We start from the raw sequence: 23123 nt of genomic DNA, 5'->3' as shown, positions 1-23123 counted from the left end.
ATAGGGGCAGTTACTAAGGTGAATTAGTCGCAATAGGTTGAATTGGCTAACTCATATATGGGTCGATTGATCTATTTATTTGAAAAGAATGTGAAATGAAGAATAGAAATGGACAAAGGCATGTGAATTAGACAAGGCATGTGCTTCGGTAGGCCAAATAATGTTCAAAGTCCAACTCAAGCAAGCTGTTACACACAAGTGGCTTTTGATTGCTTCCAAGATTTGATTCACTATTATGTGTCCAAAGGGAAGGCAGCTTCTTCAATATTTGTTCTGAATTTCATAATCATGTAAATGAATGTCCAAGAAGAGGAGCCTTGATAAAATTGATGTCATGTAATCTTGTAGTTCAAAGTCACAGAAACAATCTATTATAATGCAAATAAGGCCAGATACAATGATTCAATGTGATCCAACTCCTCCGAACTGCCCTTTCTGTAAATGAATGTTGGAGGAAGTTACAAAATGAGATGATGATTGGTAATGAAACTTAGGGCAAAGTATTTCTAAAAACTCAGACTAAACTTTCATAATGACCTTTACAGATTGAGTATATTAGACAGATTCAAGTTCATAATGACCTTTACAGATTGAGTATATTAGACAGATTCAAGTTCATAATGACCTTTACAGATTGAGCATATTAGACAGATTCAAGAGGCTAAACACACACAGATATATATAGTTGTTTCCTCAGATATTGAGCTGAGCATGAAACATTCAGAAAATGGGTGGCAAAGAAGATCATCTCAATATGAATGGCGAAGATGGGGACTAGTAGCAACACATTATGCAACACTTCAAGGTTTACACCACAAGCTATTTGTTAATGCCAACCAAGTTGGGTCAGCTAGTCGGCCATAGACGCATCGAAATCAAGTGCTCTCCATCTCAACCTGAAGTGAGATTTACTCTTAAGAATGACAGAAGCAGTTCCCTTAAGGCAGTTGATGGGTTCACATTACCTTTATTCTGGAGAAACTTTTGGCTTGCGTTGCAGTACTGATTGGGGTGGTTGATGCCGCTGTCGCATGGGGCATTGTGGATAGCCTTGAATGACAATGTACAAGGTATCTGAGATTGTCGCAATGAAGTTCGGGATCAACAGAACTAAAGAAGTCAGAATCTTAACAGTTGGGGTTGATTTTTTTTTGTGATGCAAGAGCTCTGAGGTTTAAGAACTGGAGTACCTGAAAATGTCGATTCCAAACTTTATCCAATATGCCGTCTACTGACCGTCTGCCAACCCCCATTTTAGTAAGAGCAGCTCACAAATTTTCCTCACTGCATAGAAATTGTGAGAGGATTATTTAACCTCACTGTGCAAGATAACAGTTTTAGAGATTGATGATGATTAATATGCAGTTGACTGACTGATTCATACATTACATTACTAAAACTACAAGATAAAACACCAAGCTGATAAGGATTGTAATCGACTTGAAATGTCGACATCCATTCTGATCACTGACGCTAGGAGTTTAAGAAATAACTTTTTGGCAAGAGTAAGGAGTGTAATCCTGATGGAGAAATGTAAAATATAGAGTTAACTAATCATCCTAGTTATAGAGATGGAATACTGTTCTTGTTCCTTCTTTTCCATAATTGTGATGTATCGAATATGCATATTTTTTGTCAAAACGCTCGGCACCAACCTAAGACAGAATGTAATAACTAAATGAGTATAAGATATTAACATAGAGAATAAGGTGCAACAAATCATGAAGTATGATTTAATACCAGAGTAGCTTTTTGAACAATACAGGTATTTCTATAACAAGGGCACCTTGCCAAATTGGTCATTTTAATATATAGATATGGAATGTGAAAGGCACTTAACCATTTTCTTGGCTAGAATAAGGATTATCTTGATAAAGTATTATCAAAACCTGTAATCAGGAGAGCAGGCTAAACAGTTGCTAGAGAATTAGATTATAAGTCTTCAATTTGCTAGTTTCAAGTGAGGAGTCCATTTCTCTTCATCATATTGCAGTGTTTTAAGAAATTGCGCCTCTGATATAGTAATTTATCCGGATGAAGATACAATAGTACAATTGAAAAAGGAAGCAATTCATACAACCTTCTGAGAGAATTCTGATTTCCAGAGTAGAAGAGCATCTTCCAATCTTAAGCCTACACCCTGCGAATTGAAAAGGATTCACAACAAGACGGTTTCAGAAAATCTCAAAGCTACAATCATAAGAAAAGACAAGACAAACATCAAATATTTCAGGGCAAATCAAGTCACTTTCATTTCTAAAATAGATCATTGCAACAGTTGAATAGAAGTACCTTAAAGAAAAGTCCAAGTTGCATTCTTCCTCCATGCTTTAAATGGTGAGTTTCCCTTAACTTTAGGGGCAACACTAGTATATTATCACATACAGCTGCTAAGGTTAAAGTAGACGACAGCAGATTAAAATACAGAGATCCATCACCTTATCGAATAAAATGGTGCATACCAAGAGGAAAAGAGCTACTAGCTAGCCTATCAATATCTTTTAAAGATATCTCAGCAGAATTTTTAGGCTGCAATTAATACTCCATCAGAAATACTGAACACATTCGATTAATTAACAAGAGAGTCTAACTAATCCCTCACCTAGAGTAATCAAGCCCCAGATACCCTGTGGTTAGTGCTTCAATGATCTAAATTGCCAAAAAAACAAAGACTATGAAACGTTATCTGAAATTGATGATCTTAAATATAAACTTTTTTTCTTGCAACTGGTAAAACAAGAGATAGTAGCCAAGTTCATACTCGCAGGAGCTAGCCTGTCCCTCAATGTGTCTCTAATGGTAGATGTCCATTTTCTGCAGAAATTACACCATATTGTCATGATCAAAATTCACAAGAACGTGAAGATTAAAAAAATCAACAAGGCACATCGGTGGTGCAACATTCTAGCAGTTCAAATTTGTACATAAAGTTTAAAACCATAGGAACAAGACGATTAATGATAGCATATATGACAGCATACATCAAGGATGAAGCATATCTAACAGTATATCAAGCCTTAATTAAAAGCTATAACTATATTATAGCTGTAATTTCCTTACCTTCCTAATTTAGACATATTACTCGAAATGGATTTATGGCTGAAAATTTATCCTGTAAATCACCGGCATTTTCTATATAATGAGAAGAACTCTGAGAATATTCAATCCAATTGACATGGTATCAGAACCATAATTCAGAAATTGAGAGTGTCTTCTTGAGAAGTTCAGATCTTGGTTTTGGAAATATTTCAAGAATTCCTAGTGGTGTTATTTCAATTCAAGCTTTTGGACTCTTGGCCTGCTAATTTTCAGCACTTCTTGTTACATTTGGTGAGTAACGAATATCATGTCAATTATCAACTCAGATATTTTTGGTTTGCATTTCACATGTGAGAATTATTCTACCTAGGCAATTTCTTTTGTTTGTCATGGAAAAAGAACTATGAGGTCACATTGATAGTAGTGATTCGGCACCTACTGAGCTTTCTAAATTGGCTCAGTGAGAAATCAAGGACGCTAGACTCATGACATGGATTCTAGGTTCAGTTGATCAACTGCTTGATCCTACTCTGAGACCATATAAGACACTAAAAGCATGTGTGAGTATTTAAAAAAAAATTACTATCAAGACAATACAGCCAAACATTTTCAATTAGAATACGAGATTGCTAGCTACTCTCATGGTGATCTCTCTATTAAAGATTATTTTAATGGTTTTCGAAACTTATGGGTTGAATATGTTGACGTAATTTATGTCAAAGTACTAGCTGACTGTTCAAGAGGTGCATGAACAAAGTGAGCGAGATCAATTTTTGATGAAATTACGTCCTTAATACGAGGCAACCCACTCTAATTTGATGAATTGTACTCCTCCTCCTTTGGATGTGTGTTTTGGAGAGTTGCTTCGTGAAGAGCAGTGTCGCACACACACATAATTTTCCAACAAAACAAAATGCATAATAATGCAATTGCTTATTCAACTCAAGGGAAAGGCAAGGGTAAAGACATTAACAAGTTCAATCTATAGCTGTAAGGAATAGGGGAATATTGCTGTTAACTACTCAAAGAAATATTACAATAATTGTAAGAAGTCTAGGCATATTATCCAAGAATATCCTACTCGTCCTCAGAATCATCAAGCTAATCAGGATGTTGTTGCTAATCAAGTTGTTGGTTCAATATTTACTCTTGAAATGGTTCAGCGGATGATTACTACAGCCTTTCAGCCTTAGGACTTCAAGGTAAACATACTACATCATCTTTATCTAGGCTTGTGGATTCTGGCACATCTAATCATATGACCAATTCTCTTGAGACTCTTAACAATGTTAAAAAATATCATGGAAATATTCAGATTGCTAAGGATAGTAAGTTACCTATTCATGCTATTGGGGATATTAATTCTTCAATCACAGATGTTTTGATATCTCCTGAGCTTTCTACTAGTCTCATTTTGGTAGGACAATTGGTTGATAATGACTATGATGTTCGATTTTCTAGTGATGGTTATGTTGTGCAGGATCAGGTGTTGGGGAAGATACTAGCGAAGGGGTCTAAAGTTGGACATTTGTTTCCTTTACACTTTTCCATTTCTAATTTTGTTTCTTTAGCTTGTAGTACTCTAAACCAAAAAGGCGAATATGACACAAACGTTTAGGTCATCCTAATTCTATTGTCTTATCTCACTTATTAAATTCTGGTTTCTTGGGCAATAAAGATCATTTTTCATCTCATCTTTCCTTTGATTGCTCTACATGTAAATTGGATAAAAGTAAGTCTCTTTCTTTTCCTTCTCATGCAAAAAATTGTTTTGATATGATTCATAATGTTGTGCGAGTTATTACACCTGTTATATCTCATGCCAATTATAAATACTTTGTCACATTCATTGACAATTACAGTAAGTATACCTGGATTTATTTTCTTCATTCTAAATCTGAGGTTTTTACTGTCTTTAAAATATTTGTAGCCTAAATAGACCTAAGTTTCTTCAAAAAATCAAAGTGCTAACGTCTGATTCTAGAGGCGAATATATGTCTCATGAATTTCATGATTTTTTCCAACAAAAAGGCATTGCTTCCGAATGCTCTTGTCCTTGTACATTTGTTGAACATAAGAACCAACATTTGTTAGATGTTGTTCAAACTCTATTGATTGAATCTTTTGTTCCATCTAAATTCTAGGTTGAGGCCTTATCTACAGCAGCTTATTTAATTAATCTCTCGCCTTCATGTGTTTTGAACTTTGAATCTTCATATTACCATCTTTTTCATTAACATCCCAACTATCTTGACATGCATACTTTTGGTTGTGTTTGCTTCGTTCATTTGCCATCTCATGAATGCCATAAGCTTTATGCTCAATCTATTAAATATGCTTTTATGGGCTATAATATTTCACACAAAGGTTATGTTTACTATGATCCATGTTCTAACAGATTTTGTATCTCTCGTTATGTTGTTTCTTTGAAAATCAAATTTTATTTTCTACTCATATTGAGTCTTCGCCAGAGCCACCTATCCTTTCTAATTTTCATGAGGTACCTAATACTTTTGACTGAATCAAGCCTGCCTTTGTGTATCAATGACGATAATGCCCAACTTTATAGCTTTCTGAGCTTGATCCAACATTTAAATCTCTTCAGACTGCTTCTTTCACAAGACAATCAACTTTCACATGCCATTCCAAGCGCTCTTCCAGAATCACTCATCCACCGCATCAGTGCGACTTTTCCCATACATCTCTATATACTATTTTGTCCACTATTCCTAGTCTTTCATGTTATTCAAAGGCTACTAAACATGATTGTTGGTGCAAGGCCATGGGCGAAGAACTTCAAGCTCTTGTGGACAATCACACCTCCCAAAAAAAAATGTTCTAGTCCATTGGTTGTAAATGGATCTACTCTATCAAGTTTCGTTCAGATGATACTCTATATCGCTATAAGGCATGGTTGGTTGCCTTGGGTAAGAAACAAGAGTATGGCATCGATTATGATGACACTTTTGCTCTGGTTACCAAGATGTCAACGGTTCGAATGATTATTTCAATTGCTGCTTCACAAGAATGGCCACTTCATCATATGGATGTTAATAATATGTTTCTTTATGGTGATCTCGAAGAAGAGATTTACATGGTTCCACCACTGAGTCTGTCTTTTTTCTCTTCTTTGAAATTTTGTAAGTTGAAGAAATCTCTATGTGGGTTAAAATAAGCTCCTCAAGCATGGTTTGATAAATTCATATCTACTTTGCTCCAATTTTCATTCAAGCAGAGCCAATATGATTCATCTTTGTTTCTTTGTAAGATATCTACTAGTATTATCATTCTCCTAATTTATGTTAATGATATTGTTATCACTAGGACTGATTCTGTCTTAATTGCTCGTTTGATACATCTTCAAGCCTCATTTCATATAAAGGATCTTGGTCTTCTTACTTATGTCTTGGGTTTGGAAGTTCATACTGATTCTTCTAGTATTTTTTGCATCAACATAAGTACACACGAGATTTGCTTCATTTAGTTGGTCTCCAAGATGCCTCTAGTGTAGCTACTCCACTTGAAATAAATGTTGGGACCTTGATGTCTGCTAGAGGAGGGATAAATAGCAACCCTAGAAAATGATAAACAAGAAGCAAACCAATATACGTTCGTTTAACGTAGTTTGGAGATTAGAGCTCATACTCCACGACTGCCCATAAGGTGGACGATCCCGATCTGTCGGTGGATGATTCCCCGGAAAACTTCAGCTAGCTCAAACCTCCTTTTCGATGGAGAAGCCTCACCACAACCTTGATCCAAAAACCATTAGATCACAAGAAGAGCTTGAAGCACTTAAGAGACTTCTAATAGACTTTAACCAAGTCTATTTCGTCAACCGAAACCAAGCTCCAAAGCCTTGGTTATATAGGCCACGGGTTGAAAAGCTCTGCCTACTAGAAAACATCAGTCAATTACTACAGTGCTATTGCAGCAACTGCTACAGTGTTGGTTTACTAGTTTCGTAGCCGTCGGGCACAGAAATATTCTGTGCCCTGGCCCAGTTGACTGGTCTAGTTGTCAGTCGATTGGTAAAACCCTAACCCTATGATTTTGACTCCCGAGTACATTCACTCAGCACTCGTCCTTGCACAACCAACCTAGACCTAGCCTTCTAGCCTCCTCCATCAGCCTCGCGTCCCTCAGATGCCTCATCATCCTTCACGCCTTGCCTTATGGAGCTTCCTTTAGCCTTATCCTAATTGTCGGGTCTTTTTTTGTCAAGAGACTCCTCACCTCCGGAACTTCAACCATTACCAAGTCACACTTAGATTTACGTTGCCAAGACTACATACTTAGACTTACACCGCCAAGACTCCTCTGGGACTTTTTTCCTTTGCCAAGATCACACTTGGACTTTTCTTGTTGTACCTGTATCCTGCACACTCACAATGCATATCAAATACGACAATAAATCTAACTTAAATCTTTGCCCAAACATCAAAACCTAGGGCACCTAGATTGCTTCAACAGAAGGAGGGTAATCTTCTTTCTGATCCTATTATATTTCAACAATTGGCAAGCAACTTGAACTATTTGACTGTTACTCAACCATACATTTCCTTTGTTGTTCAATAAGTTAGCCAATTCATGACAAATCCATGTCATCTACATTTAGCTAATGTTCATTGAATCATTTGATATCTTCGCGGGATGCCTTGTTATTGTTTTTTTCAGTTGGTTCTCCTCTTCATCTTGTTGCCTATAGTGACGTTGATTGACCGGGATGTCCTGATACGCGCTGATCTATCACGGGTTGGCGTATATTTCTCGATAATTCCTTGATTTCTTGGAAAAGCAAGAAGCAAGATCATCTTTCTAAATCTTCTATGGAGCTTGAATATCGTGCTATATCTGTTGCTTATTCTGAGATTATTTAGCTTCGTGGTCTTCTAGCTGAGCTTGGTTTCTCGCAGTCTACTCCTACTCTGCTTCATGTTGATAACACTAGTGCCATTCAGATTGTTGCTAATCCTATTTATCATGAGCATACTAAGCGTATTGAGGTGGATTGTCACTCTATTTGCGAAGCCTTCAACACTCATATTATTTCTCTTGCTCATATTTCCACCAACCTTCAGATAGCTGATATATTTACTAAGGCCTTGACACAACAACATCATCAATTTCTAGTGGGCAAATTGATGCTTCTTGATCGACCAACATCAATTTCAAGGGGGATGACAACATATATGACAACATACATCAAGGATGAAGCATATATGACAGCATATATTAAGCCTTAATTAATAGATGTAAATATATTATAGTTATAACTTTCTTAGCTGTAAATATATTGTAATTAATAGTATAGCTATACCTTCCTAATTTAGACAGATTACTAGAAATCAGCTTGGATTTATGGCTAAAAACTTGTCTAGTAAATCACTGACATTTTCTATATAATGAGAAGAACTCTCATGGTGAGAGTATTCAATCCAATTGACAATTAATTCATACAAAAAAAAAAGGCAAAATTAGAAACAAAGGACATCTAATATGAGCATGAAATATAAAAGAAATTAATATAACAACAATTTCGTAAAGATTTAAGAAACAATCAGAGTGCATAATTGTAAGATTCTATAATTTTAAAAATATAAAATTATCTTTGACATTAATAAATTATAATATGTATTAACTTTTGATGTCTAGAATTATTATGAGAATTACAAACTTTGCATCAATCTAATAGCATAGAGAATAATTAAAATCATTCATATAGCCAATGTAAGAAGAACAAAATTCAATCGTTTAGTTACAATGTTCTATAACAATGATTGACATTTATGAGATTGGTAACAGAAAAGGTTAAAGAGGATTTTAAGCTTCTTAGGTAAAAAATGTTTTAATATAATCTAGATTTTCATTACATGGTATTTTTGCATTAAAATTATGACCCAGTTTCGTGAGTGCCAAACTTTTAAATGTCTATGTAAATGTAAGTATATTTCATTAACTATGGTTGATAGGATCAACAGTGAGGAAAGCAATTTGTACCCTACTTTGGATTTTGATCGTTGGATCAATTTCAATTAAGATCCTACTTGGGATTTGAACCTTTTAGCCCCAATTAAGATCCTACTTGGGATGTGGATTCAATGTGTAAATCCGTTAACCCGGTTCATTAATCTTAATGGGTTGTTAATGAGTACTAAATTTCTTGGTGGACGGTCCCAGCAAGATAGGCTTGGTATACAATAAGAGAAAATTCATTAATTTGGGCATGTTCTGATTTTGATTCTTCTTCTTCTTCCTCGGACTCTTCCCCATTGAGACCAAGATCTAGTTGCCGTCCACTCTCGCAAAAGATCATTCCGCGCTTGTAGGAACTCCATTGACATGTAAGGGTTACAATGGCTCTTCTGATGAATTTAGGTTAGTTCATCATTAGCTATTGTATCGATTTCAGTTTTGTCTTATTGTTGATGATAACTAAATCCTATTGTAGATGCATCTTTTAGTTTATTATTGACGTATCACAAAGCTTTCATCGCAAAGGTGCATCTAATAAGTAATAGCATATCATTCGAGGGTTGACCAATAGAATGTGCAACTTGGTTCAGCTTTTCCTTTACGACCTGATAATTTGGAACAAAAATATTTTCTGATAAAACCATGGTAGCAGAACACGAGCGACATGCATCGCCATCCAAAAAGAAATGTCCAGAAATTTACATTGTCTTGTAATATGAAACCAAAAACTATGGTGCATAAATTAGCACAATCATACCTCAAATTCGGCACGACTAATAGCATTATAGGGAAGTTGAAACTCGGACATGAGTGACCTCTACAAAGCAACATTACAGTATTTTTTGGTACAATGAAATTAGATAAGAGCTCCCAACATCATACAGATATCCAGAGTATACCTGTGACTTAGGGCTTTCTATTTGGAACGGATAGCAGAAAAGAGAAGTCTTCATGGAAAGAAACATTTTCTTAATTCATCCCTGGCGAGTGAAATCAAAATCACTTAGTAATGAAACTGAAACATCATAACAACACCAAAAAAAAAAAAAAAAAAAAAAAAAAAAATTGGACCTATGTTCTACAATATACAAGATGTAGCACAAAGTGTGATATAATGTCTTTGTTCATTATCTCTGATGGATCTTGATGCCTCATATGTATATTAAAAAGTAATTGATTGATCCAGAGAAAATCAAGCAAAAGTCTTTACCAATCAAACAAAAGTTTTTATCAATTTCTCCATCTCTTCGGGTCTTTTTCCTCGAGACAAACCATCGGAGTTACCCTGCAGAATTGCATAAAAAAGTGAATATCAATTACCAACAAATCCGAACAAACACAAGAGAGGCTCGTCGCCCCGCGAAGGAACAAAGAAAAAAATGCAAAATGAGGAACTCCAAACCTTAAAAAAGGAAAAGGAAAAAAAAAAATTTAGAAAGGTACCTCGGAGGTGATCTATCTCGAAATCTTCCGGACCTTGAGCACTGGCGCGGAGCGATAAAAGTAGAGTTTAGACTTCGTCGTCAAGGAGGTAACATGAGTCGCTTCTCTCTAGTTCGAACGATCTCCATTTCCCTAGGTCTCCGACTAGAATCGAGGGAGCGGGACTTGCTTATCCGTGCAAGATTTGGTCAGAAACGTTTAATATAACCTGAGATCGCCTAACTGGTCTCCGCCATGTAGCAACTTATACAAGGACAGCTTAGAGGAGGGCGGGACGGCGAGCCGTGAACTTGGGATGGAAGAGCAGGAAGAAAGGGGGAACAGTAAAAAGACACAGATGCCCCTGTTCATTCTACTAAATTACGCAGGGTGTTATTGTATACCTATGGACTTGGTGACCGTTTATTTATATTCCTTGAACAAATTTTAACAACTGTTTATGAACAGAAAGTATGAATTATGCAGGAATAATATTCATAAACAATATTTATCTAAGAGAATCTGACCACATTCAATCTAATCTGATCTGTAAGAGACTCTCTTCCCCGCATTATATAAACAAAAAAAGGTCTTGATTGTCAACTGCATCAGCTATACCTATACAGATTTTGGTTTCAACTGAACCATAGTAACTTCTTCAGCTGTGGTTCCAGCTTACAAGTGAAACAAACTACTACAAAATGAGAAAAAAATCGATCGATACAAGCTACTACAAAGAGTATCGAGAAACCTGTACTGAAGACAGCTTTATTCTTAGGCCATCAAAAAGTGTAGTCATTGCCTTACACTGCAAACAAATCCCCTTCTGCATCCTCCTGATAGGCCTAACGCTAACTCCGCGAGCCTTTTTTTTAGCAATTGCTAAAGCATTGTATGTAGTGTTTCGAGAGAACTGGAATATCAATTGTCAACTCGATGAACAAACATCATTAGTTAAGATAGGGGCCCTGGAGATACTGCTGGGGAGAGGCAACAAGTGATACAACCTGAAACAAAGAAAATGTGATTATACCCAATTATATAGTTTATCTTGACAATGAATAGCCTAAATCTGACATAGCAAGTGTGATCCAATAATAAAACAAAAGACACCAGAATTCCCATTCTTCCGGAAGAAACAATAGATACTCAGCATAGCTTGCATAGTTTAACTAGACAGAAAGAGGGACAAGGATAATGAATATCAGAGATTGAATTACTGATGAAAAGTAGTATAAGAATAATTATGCATCAATAAACAAAAACATTTGCCTGATATAAAAGAACGTTACGATTTCACCACCGTAATCATATCACATCAATACAATTTTGATATTTATTATTTTCAAAAATAAGTGAATACCAATTGAAATTCATTTCATTAATATTTGATACCCACTATATTACAAATTATTATAAGAATCTCGACCAACTTAATTTTGGTCTTATCATCATCAAACTATTACATTATACACCTCATAGCATCTGTTTCTACTTGTTTCCTTTATCCTTTATAGCTTAATTGAAGTTAAGCCAAGAAAAAAATGGAATACTCGAACTATTTAGCCTAAACTCAAAGAAGTTTCAATAAGCTAACCCTTGTATCTTCGATATGCTATATGATATGATAGTTTGAAAGGATTCACACTGCTGTTATCCACCAGCAGCAACAAATCTTGGTCAGCCATATGATCTTTTTACGCCATTAAGCTCTATCTCCTATTATATTATCATCTATATTTAAATAAATTTTATCATATTTTATTATTACTAACCAAGTCTTTTTTGGTCTTCCTCGTTTGACATGTATGTTTGTCATAATTTCACATCGCCTAACTAGAATAATTACTGATCGTCTAAGTACATGTCAGTATCATCTTAAACGTGTCTCTCGAAATTTTTCCTGAATAAATGGAACTACTTTCTCTCTACTACTTTAATTTCTTATTCAGTCTATCCACGTATGTCCATACATCCACTTTAACATCCTCATCTCTACAACTCACATCTTCTGCTCATGTGCTTTAATCATAATTCAACATTCAGCTTCATATAACATAACAGGTCTAAGTATGATTTTGTAGAACTTTTCTTTAAGTTTTAAAAGTATTTTACGGTCACATAAAACACCCAATGCTCTCCACTATTTCAATTATTCTGCTCGTATTCTATGTAAAACATCTCTCTCAATCCTTTCATTATTTTGTAAAAATGATGCTAAATATTTAAGTCTCTTAGTTCTGAGTAACTCGTCGTCTCCTATCTTAACAATTGTCTTATTATATCTAATATTGCTAAACTTAAATTCCATATATTTTATTTTTATTCTATTAAGTGTAAAACCTTTCTCTTCTAGTGTTTCTCGTCAAGATTCTAGTTTAACATTTACTCCTTCATGTGTTTCATCTACTAAAACAATATCATCTACAAACAACATGCACCACAGTACTGTCTTGAATATGTACAATGAGTTCGTCCATAATTAGTGTAAAAAGATAGAGACTTAAAGTTGATCATTGATGTAACCCTATCTTTATTGGAAATGCTTCAGTTACTCAGCCTGCAGTCTTTACTCTAACCCTATCTTTATTGGAAATGCTTCAGTTACTCAGCCTGCAGTCTTTACTCTAACCCTATCTTTATTGGAAATACTTCAGTTACTCCGTATAAAGTCTTTACTCTGATCGTTACATCCTCGTGCATATCATTAATTAGTTCAATATATGTTACGCTAACACTTTTCTTTTCTAAAATTCTCCAACTGCCTTTTCCACCTTCGTTACAAATTTTCAAAAGGAGAATAATCATCATCCTCCTCCTGTGCACTCTCATTTTATAAACTTTCCATGACAAATAGGTTGAAAATAACAATTAAAAAGCAACGGAGAGGGGTCTATCACCAGAAACTTACCAAAAGCAAAAACAAATTTATTATCTTAGAAGAAAAAACAAAAAAGTAAACTTACCAAAAAGAGGGCAGCAGCAAGAAGCGACGACGGGCTTCTGCTGAGTAGTGTCGAGCTTCTGCGAGCAGCGGCTGGCTTCTATGAGCAGTGGCGGGCTTTTGCAAGCAACGACGAGCAATGGAGAGAGGCGGAGAGCGTAGGCGAGCGGCGGAATAATCGGGAGCATGGAGTAATTTAGGATTTTTTCCATTTGAATAAGTAGTTCTCACAATTTTATTATTTTTCAATTTTATCCTCAAAAATTTTAATTTTTTTGCAATTGAATCCAAATGTGTCCGGAAACATGTCCCATCCATGTCCAAGCCGCATCTAACTGGTCAAACTTGTAAAAAGTCAACGACACGATTTTTGCCATGTCCAACACGCGTATTTCTTATCGTGTTCGTGTCCATGTCCCACACTTCCAAAAAAATATCTTTAGAAGTTCCGTGCTTCTCAGAAGGAAGGATTGTTACTAAAAGTTGAATTTGTGTATTTGCGTGCTTAATTGTGGTCGTTGTTCCAGATGTAGGACCTTTATGATCAGATGGGCGTACAAACCCTAGGCTTGGTGCTTCAATATTTTCTGTAGCTTTCAAAGCCTCCTTGTAACTATTTGTTGCTTGGGTGTTTATATAGCTCATGAAGAGGTCCAGGCCTCTAGTTTATAAAGGAGTTTCTCCACTCTTTCAAGCTTCTTGCTTAAGTCTTCTGTTAACTTGACAGTTCTTTCCTCGATAGCCTTAGGTTGTTCTACAACTTTGGTTACCAGGCTAATAATTTGTCTTTCTGTCAAGAGTCTACTTTCAAGGACTTCTTGGGTTAGGTCTTTCACTGCTTGAAGTAACTTTTTGTTTTTGACTTTAAGGCTTTCTAACTCCTCCTGAGTTTGTTTGAAGTTCTTCAGATTAATTCGACTATCATAAATTATTGCTATATTGTGAGCTAGTTCTTTCATGGTTGGCTTAGTTTCTGCAAGGTCGAGATATTCAAGGTTTGCGATTGGTGATTTAGAATACCACTCTTGTATAGCTATTTCCCAACGTCTAGACATATAGTTGTCTCTCGAGTATGTTGGCTTCTGACTATCCACCTACCATACCCAGCTAAGGCTTCCACCTTAACCAAAATTGCTAGGCTTGCAGGCGATCGAGCAATTTCTTTTTCAATTCAAACTTTATGTTTTGACACTCATAATGATATACCTTTCTTCAGACTTTTATCTTCTAACTACTTTCAGCTTAGAGGGTTCTAGGAGCTTTCTTGCTCATGCAGGTGTGCCCTTGGACTTACCTATTGCCAAGTTAGGACCTGCCCTTTTGCAATCCACCCGTCGTTCCCCGATCGCTTTATTATAGCTAAAATTGTCAAAGTCCGTTGAAAGATGGATCCTTAGGATACTTTGAAAGATATCCGTTTAGAGTTTTTGAGAAATCGTCCAAATATTCGCTTTGTTGTATACTAATTTTCACCAGTGCCGCTTACCAAGAATACCTCATTAAGTTTTTACTCCGCCATTGAAACTAGTTCTGATACCAAAAAGATACGGAACTGTGCTTCTTGCAAACAAATTAAAGATAATGTACTAAAGAACTAAAAAGTACAAGACTTAAGTTTGTAAGAAAGGAAACTTGCAAACTTGCAAAATTAGTAACTTACAGAGAACTCAGAGTAAGACTTGTGTCGGAAACTCAACTTGTGTCTTGCAATGAGATTTCTAAGTGCTTATATAGAGAGGAGAAATGATGAATCGGGTGCTCATTGGGTCTCATCGTCATTCTGTCATGTCTCCTTTAATAATTTTTACACTAGTAGTCTAGTAGTAGACTTATTAAGTGCACACTCAGCTTCTTATCCTTTGAGACAGGTGGACGACTCCCCGAGGCTCAGTCCATAGTCAGAGGTAAAGTTGCTTTTATTTAAGTGACCTGCAAAGTTGGCAGTCATCTTGAAAATTGGATTGTTGGGCTCACCATCGCTTCGAATCTTATGGTGGGTTGTCTCTTATTACTTGGATTATTGCTTGAAGTCGAATAAAGGTTTCCCAGAGGTCCAGTCGTGCTTTTGTGACAGTTGGTATGACATCTTTCCAATAAGTGCTTTGTTCTTCCTGATGACCCCTTCGCCTAAAGTCGATTTCTTTAACTTAGCAGATAAGCTCCAGTTCTCTAAGGTTGTTGATGACATTGCGAGCTGCCGTCCATTCAATGTCGGCCATATGGGATCTTTTGTCGTGTTCTTCTGGGTGAAGAATACTTGTCCATTCTGAGCAGGCTAATTCTGCGTATTGTTCCAGGAGGTGATAAGGCCTGCTAGATGATGAGATGCCTTCATATTGGGCTTGGCCTGGATTTGTAATAATGCTTCTTCTATTCGGGTTAGTAGAAGAAGATCCTTCTTCGTCGGAATCCATGGTCCTAACTCTTGATGGCTTGTTTTGTGTTGTTTTATTAAAGAAACTTATAATCGTCTGGTAGTCAGTCCGGATAATTAACTCGGGTTTGTCCAAATAATATATCTTGAAGTTATTCATGTTATTCATTACAACATAAATTTCTGCATCAATTGTGGATTTGATTGGACTGTATTTGCCACTTGCGTAAGCACATATCTTTTCTTCTGATTTGGGGTCATACTTCTGAGATTTCCACTTGCATATGCCTCCCCATCCTTCCATGCATCCATCAGTTTCTAGTATAATATAGCATTTTTCAAAGGGGATCGCAAGGTCCAGTAAATCAGTTATCCTCTTCTTGATTTTATGAACTAAGGCCCAATCATGGGAGTTCATTTTCTTTTCACCATTCGAGCTGGTCTTTGAATATAATGGGCCAAGTAATCTGCCAAGGTTAGGTATGTAACTTCGACAATAATTGAGAAGACCTAACTAGGAACGAAGACCCTTTGTAGTTATTAGCTCTTGATCTTTGAAATTGACGACCTTTGTAATAATGTGGGCTTGTAGCTTTATTGTTGATGGCCCAATGACTGCGCCCAAGAATTCAATTGTAGGGCTGCCGATTTTCATTTTCGTTGGGCTAAGAATGAGCCCATTCTTTTTGCAAATAGATAACATCTTCTTTAAATGTTCCCTGTGTTCTTCTATTTTTGAAAATACAAGTATATCATCAATGTATACTGCGATGAATTTTTCCGTACCTTTAAAACATTCATCCATCTTGCGTTGGAATATAGCGGGGGCATTCTTTAAGCCGAATGGCATCACCAGCCATTCGTATAGGCCATCAGGTACCCAGAATGTTGTCCATTCGATTGACTCTGATTCCATTGCAACCTGGTGAAAGCCTGATTTTAGGTCAAATTTTGAGTAAATATTGTTGCCTCCTACCCGCTTGATGATCATATTAATTCCCGGAAGGCTGTATTGATCCTTGTATGTATTATCATTCAGCCTTTTGTAATTTAATATAATGTGCTCTTTGCCCTTAATTTCACGCTTGGTTATGGGATCGATAGTTGTTCCAGAATGAACAATAATTGCCGTCGTTCGGTGTCGACTCTGGCTTGGCTGTATGACCTTAAGATCAAGGAGGGTTTGAACATGTCTTTTGAAGGCATCCTGCATTTGAGGGGTTATGTGCTTTAGCGGCCTGTCTTCTATTGTTAAGTCTGAATTTTTTATGACAATTTTGCATTTGACTTGGTTCTTTTCCCAATACCGCATAGGATTATTTCCGATGTATCCCATGTCCGATAATTCCTTTATGATGCCTTCTATTTTGGTTCCTATCTGTCAGGTACAGACTTGTTCCTTTATTTGAAAATATTATTCCTCCTCTAAATCAAGCTCTTCAATGGTAGCAGCTGCAGAAATATCTTGACGAGTCTTGATAGTAGTGATATTTTTATAAAAAGTTACCTCATCCCCTTCAATCCTGATGCCACCATAGAGAGATCGGATGAAGTTGCATCCAATTATCATAGTGATGTTGCCTCCAATTGATAAAGGGAAAGCATATGTGTAGGGTATCCTGAAGAGATGTTCACCGACTTTCATATTGTCATTCTTTAACTTCTTTTTGGATGTTGTCTTTGAATTGATGCCAATGAAATTGACTATAAATTTGTTATCTTCAACTGCTTCTTCTGGGATTGATGTCTGGTCGATACAACATGTAGTAGCTCTTGTATCAAGGATGACATTTACTCTGAATTCCTTTATACCAGGAATGGATATATAAACATCAAGGTTGAATCCAATTTTCAAGATGACTGCCAATTTTGCAGGTCACTTTAATAAAAGCAACTTTGCCTCTGACTCAATGGATTGAGCCTCGGGGAACCGTCCACCTGTCTCAAAGGATAAGAAGCTGAGTGTGCACCCAATAAGTCTACTACTAGACTACTTAAAGGAGACATGAAAAAATGACGATGGGGCCCAATGAGCACCCGATTCATCATTTCTCCTCTCTATATAAGCACTTAGAAATCTCGTTGCAAGACACAAGTCGAGTTTCCGACACAAGTCTTACTCTGAGTTCTCTGTAAGTTACTAATTTTGCAAGTTTGCAAGTTTCCTTTCTTACAAACTTAAGTCTTGTACTTTTTAATTCTTTAGTACATTATCTTTAGTTTATTTGCAAGGGAACTAGTACCTAACCTCCATTGATCAAGTATTTTTTTATTTTTAATATCATGCCAAATAATTTTGTAAATCACTCGATACCTTGTTTCCCTATGCACTTCCATACCTTTATCAAAATATCATCTTGTCCAACAATTTTTCCATTGTGCATCCCATTTAAAGCTTGAATTCTACAATAAAAATTTAAATTTTTATACTCATTTAACCTACTTAAATTACCTAAGTTAAATTGATCTCCTAATCCTTCATTAAAAAATTAATGAAAATATCTCTTTCACCGCTCTTTTATTTCTCCATCGTTTACTAGTATCCTATTACATTCATCTTTAATATATTTTATTTTGATAAGATCTCTAATCTTCCTTTCTCTCACTTTAGTTATTCTATAAATATCTTTTTTCCCTTCTTTTATATCCGATTTTAATATAATCGTTCAAAGTTTCATTCTTTACTTCATTCACTACTTTCTTAACCACTTTCTTAGCTATTGTATATTTTTTAAAATTTTTCTCATGCTGACAAATATATAATTCTTATAAATTCTTCATTTTTTCTTTACTTTCTTTTGTACTTTCTAATTCCACCACCAAAGTTTTTTATTTAGTGACGCATATCCCTTTTGACTCACCGAGTACACTCTTAGCTACTATTTTCAACTTTATATCATCTTATCCCATGTCATATTAGAGAAAAAATCACCATATATTTACCAATACCGGTACTCTTACCTTCTCTTTAAATATATTTTTTTCTCATACTTCCACCACTTAATTTTAGAAGTTATATATATTTTTTTTCTATTAATATTATACTTAAGGCGTATATTCAACAATATTGATCTATGTTGGGTAGTTAGTCTTTATATCCTTCTTCCTAACCATAAAATAGTCAATTTGTGATTTATTATTCCCACTTTTAACGTGATTGAATGTTCTTCTCTTTTCTTAAAAATGTATTAGTTAATATAAGATCATATGCTATCGTAAAATCTAATATATTTTTCCCTTCTTCATTTCTAGTTCCAAACTCATAACCCCCATGTACCCTCTCATATTCCTCATTTTTCACTCCGACATGCCGATTTAGATCATCTACTATTAAAATAATTTCATTTGGCAAAATGTTTTATAATACTTCATCTAAGTCGCCCCAAAATCTTGATTTGGTAGCTTCATCTAATCCTACTTGAACTGCTTATGTTCAGTTTCTTTCGCCACTATTATCTTAAGAGTTATAATTCGATCCTCTTTTCTAACTACTCCTGTAACTTTATGCTTTAATGAACTATTTATAATAATACTCATTCTATTTCTTGTTTTATTCTTTCTTGTGTACCATAACTTAAAATCCGAGTTCTCTATCATCTTTATCTTCTCACCTACTAATTTTGTCCCTTGTACACACAAAATATTAATTCTTCTCCTAATTATCATATCTACTATCTTCATTCATTTACCAATGAGGGTTCATATGTTCCATATTCCAAATCTTAGACTATTAATTTTCCTATCATATTTGTTCTTATCTAACCTATGATGTGAAAACTCTTACCTACTTAATACTACATCAAGTACTTACGGAGATGTAGCGATGCTTTCTAATACGTTACAGTCAACCTTGTAATGCGAACTCTTACATATTTAGCACTACATACACTCGAGTTCTGGAGATGTAGCGATCCTTGTCGAGACATTACAGTCGGACCCTACAACGAGTTCCTTTCGGAGAATAACCTAACATTAGCACAATAATTTAATGGATTCATTCATTGAACATTTATCATAGTTTTAATATTGATTGGCAACCTAACACAACCCTCTTCCTTTATCTGGACTTAAGACCGATCATGATTGGTTCGCCAGGGATGGAGTTAATTGAAATTACTCTAAAAAAACAAATTAAATACTTAAATACAATTTTAAGTATAAACACACAACATTCTTAATTGGCTAACACTTGCATCTTCCATATGCTATTTGATCATTTGAATGAAGGTGCATGTGATAACCATTATGAAACAAAAGATGCTTTATTTCTAACAATTCAAGAAGCACAATTAAATATTTTAAATTGGTATTTACTGCATGTGGCTCTTGTACCGTATCAAGCTTGCAGAAATATTGTATTGCTTTCATATGAGATATAGTTATTACAAGATATATAAGAGTTGATAGGAATAATGAGAAATGGCACAATCCTAAACTTATATTATCAATGAAACTAAATTCACTGCCGCAATAACCCTATTAATACTAATTCTTAACAATATTAAAATTCTTATTTTATATGCAATGGATATGTGACAATAAATGAAGTAAATTGCTTAAATTAAGCATAACAACAACCAGATAAGGAGTAATAATAAGCATGATCACCTTAGTATCCTCTTAAATTGGAGATGTTTCAAACATTTGGATTTTGGGTTATGGTAAGAAAATTAGGTGAATCCAATGGGTTTCAGATTCCATATAAAAAAGAAAGTCAAAAATATCATAAAATCATGCGCACTAAAAGCATGTGCCAAGACTAAAGCATTTAAATACAAATAGGGATGATAACGGTCGAATTACATATACTCTGTCCCTATACCCATCGAGTATAGAATATTCATCCTCATATCCATACTCATTAAAAGATAATATCTTCTATACTAATAATTTTTCTTATTTCGGTCCAACTATCATTATTCAACAAAAACATATTAAAATTAACATCATATTAAAAATACATATATAATTAAAAATAAATAAATTAAACATTCATACAACCTACTCTTAACATCAACAAATATAATTAATGGATTTTTTTTTTAAAAAAACTTTAATATATATATAGCATATTAAAATTAACATCATATTAAAAATATATATAATTTAAAATAAATAAATTAAACATTCATACAACCTACTCTTAACATTAACAAATATAATTAGTGGATTTTTTTTTTTAAAAACTTTAATATATATATATATATATATATATATATATATATAATTAGGTATTCGGGTCGGATATCGGAAATTAATAACCCTCCATACCCTTCTCTATTCAGGTAAGATATCAGATCCTTCATCAAGTTCGAAGGAAATTGTTATCCCTAAATACAAATCAAACATACTAAAGCATGTGCCAAGACATACAAAAGTGCAAGCATCTTAACTATATAAGTGTCAAAAAAAAATAAAATTAAAACAACATTAAGGAATGCCCATATAAAAAAATAAAGAAACAAATCTTGAGATGATGGCACAATAATCAGAACAAATTTGAATTGTCTAAAGCAACATATTGATTTTTTGCAATTGTAAGTAGATATTTAACCCATATAATTTTATTCATATTTTTTAACAAGGATACTAAATTGTGCTTCCAGTTCTTCCATAAAATAAAAGGGCTTTACACAGCCTAAATAAAAAGTCAACGCTGGGCAAAATTAACATATGAATACTATTCTAGTAGAAGATTCCAATCATTCAATGTGGGGGCTCTTCTTGGAAAATTTGACTGTTTAAGCAACTAACATTGTCGAAAGAAAAAATAACAGTTGACATCTCTATATCTCATTCCACAAATGCAAGTTTCTTCCATTTGACTGCAAATTACCATGAAACTCAGCTGTTTTTCTTATACGCTATGTACAGAGAGAGTGCATCTGTTCCCAGATAAATCATAGATTTTCAGTCCATCAAAAATACTGAATGATTGATAATGTAAAAGTAACAAAGCCAGAAGGAAAACAAATACTGAATGATTGATAATGTAAAGTAAGAGTGATCAAGAAACAATATACAAGGATGTAAGTTAATTCATGTAACTTACTAAAGAACTTCTAGAAGAAGATTTTATTTTTTTTTCTTGACAAAAGTCATCTTCCTAAGGAATAGTTGGGAGCCAACAGCTATTTCAGCAATTTGAGGAACAAATTTTATGCTGTAAATGTGGTTTTAAGGTCCAATGTGTGTTAACAAATAGTGAAGCAACGTTATGGTTTTAGTGCAAGGAACCACACGCTTTTGTCTACAGCAGAATCAACGTGATGCCAATCCTAACTCTCGCGGCTATTCTCAAGTTTCGTACGAGACCTTACTTTCCTTCCGCCAGTCAAGGGCATATCCCAATTCAGTCTGAACCCAAACTAGGAAGCAGCATGATGTGATAGGGTTCGAGAACGTACCAATCCATCAACTCCGGAACAAGGCGAAGAATAAGACGCTTGACAAGGCAAACCGGATGACAACGAGAAAGAGCACGCTAGTACAAGACCATAGTATCCAGTATGGACCGAGGACCGGCGTGCTCTCTCTCGTTGTCAACCATGGCCATGCAAAGGGGCTAACGAGCAAGCATCACCATACCTTCTTCAAGCTCATATCATAAATACCTAAATCACAAGAATCAGAGAAATTTATCATGAAAAGTTACAGCTTTAGAAAGGAGAGGATAGAAACTTCAACGTGATAATCAGGAATCACGATCCATCTGCTCCCAAATCCAACCAGGGAAAAAAAAATCCTTCATTTATCTCTCAGACAAGAAAGAGAAAACCTAAATAGAGCATCGAAGTCATAAAACATCACGCAATCAAACCAATATCCAGAAACTTAATGGCAAAAAAGGGTTACTGCTAGAGAAATCGAACATCGAGCAATTAAAAAACAAAAACTAGCACGGGGTCGATCCACAAACCTCAATGCTCGATTATCATACAATATAATAAACAAAAAAAGGACCAAAAAGGGATCATAACCAAAAGACAAAAAATTGGTCGATTGCCGCATCACCAGGAGCTCGAATACATGCACTATTAGAAGGACGAAGAATCGGAAACCCCGAAAGATCTCTGATTTCGGCTAGTAGCAGTAGTTTCGCCAGATCCACGACGAGCGGAACGAAACTAGAAAGCCAAGAAAGCCATCGACGATCAAGCAGCTAAATAGAGAGAGCGAGACCTAAAAATCAAAATAATGGCTTCATCTACTTTACGGCTGCGGACTCTGCCATCTCACAGGCCCGAAACCGAACCGGCCCCCCTAGTTTTCCCAATCAGAAATCGGGTACAAGTTGGAGTACCTTAAAAACTTTTAATAATTGTAAAAAAGGACGAGAGAAAAATGAAAGGCCTGCGGCCTGCCCCT

At 35.2% G+C, this 23123-nt stretch overlaps 1 long non-coding RNA gene across 11 annotated transcripts; it reads right to left on the bottom strand.

Annotated features, from left to right (window-relative positions):
* Positions 1–428: 428 nt before the first annotated feature.
* On the bottom strand, positions 429–22923 carry LOC121981574. Of its 11 annotated transcripts, none has more exons than XR_006111871.1 (13): positions 22163–22922; positions 10459–11444; positions 10226–10300; positions 9915–9995; positions 9773–9832; positions 2762–2814; positions 2603–2649; positions 2439–2529; positions 2293–2352; positions 2081–2140; positions 1191–1284; positions 966–1074; positions 434–896 (listed from the first exon to the last, which is right to left on the bottom strand). It is a non-coding gene; the product is annotated as an uncharacterized LOC121981574 (long non-coding RNA). The 11 variants fall into 11 exon arrangements; XR_006111868.1 differs by having other exon boundaries at positions 2293–2390; positions 2463–2529; XR_006111867.1 differs by having other exon boundaries at positions 2293–2366; positions 2463–2529.
* Between the last annotated feature and the right edge of the window lie 200 nt (positions 22924–23123).

Source organism: Zingiber officinale, chromosome 5A (assembly GCF_018446385.1).
Source record: "Zingiber officinale cultivar Zhangliang chromosome 5A, Zo_v1.1, whole genome shotgun sequence".
Classification (NCBI taxonomy): domain Eukaryota; kingdom Viridiplantae; phylum Streptophyta; class Magnoliopsida; order Zingiberales; family Zingiberaceae; genus Zingiber; species Zingiber officinale.
The sequence above is the reverse complement of the archived record's forward strand: the minus strand, read 5'-3'. Positions and strand labels throughout refer to the sequence as shown.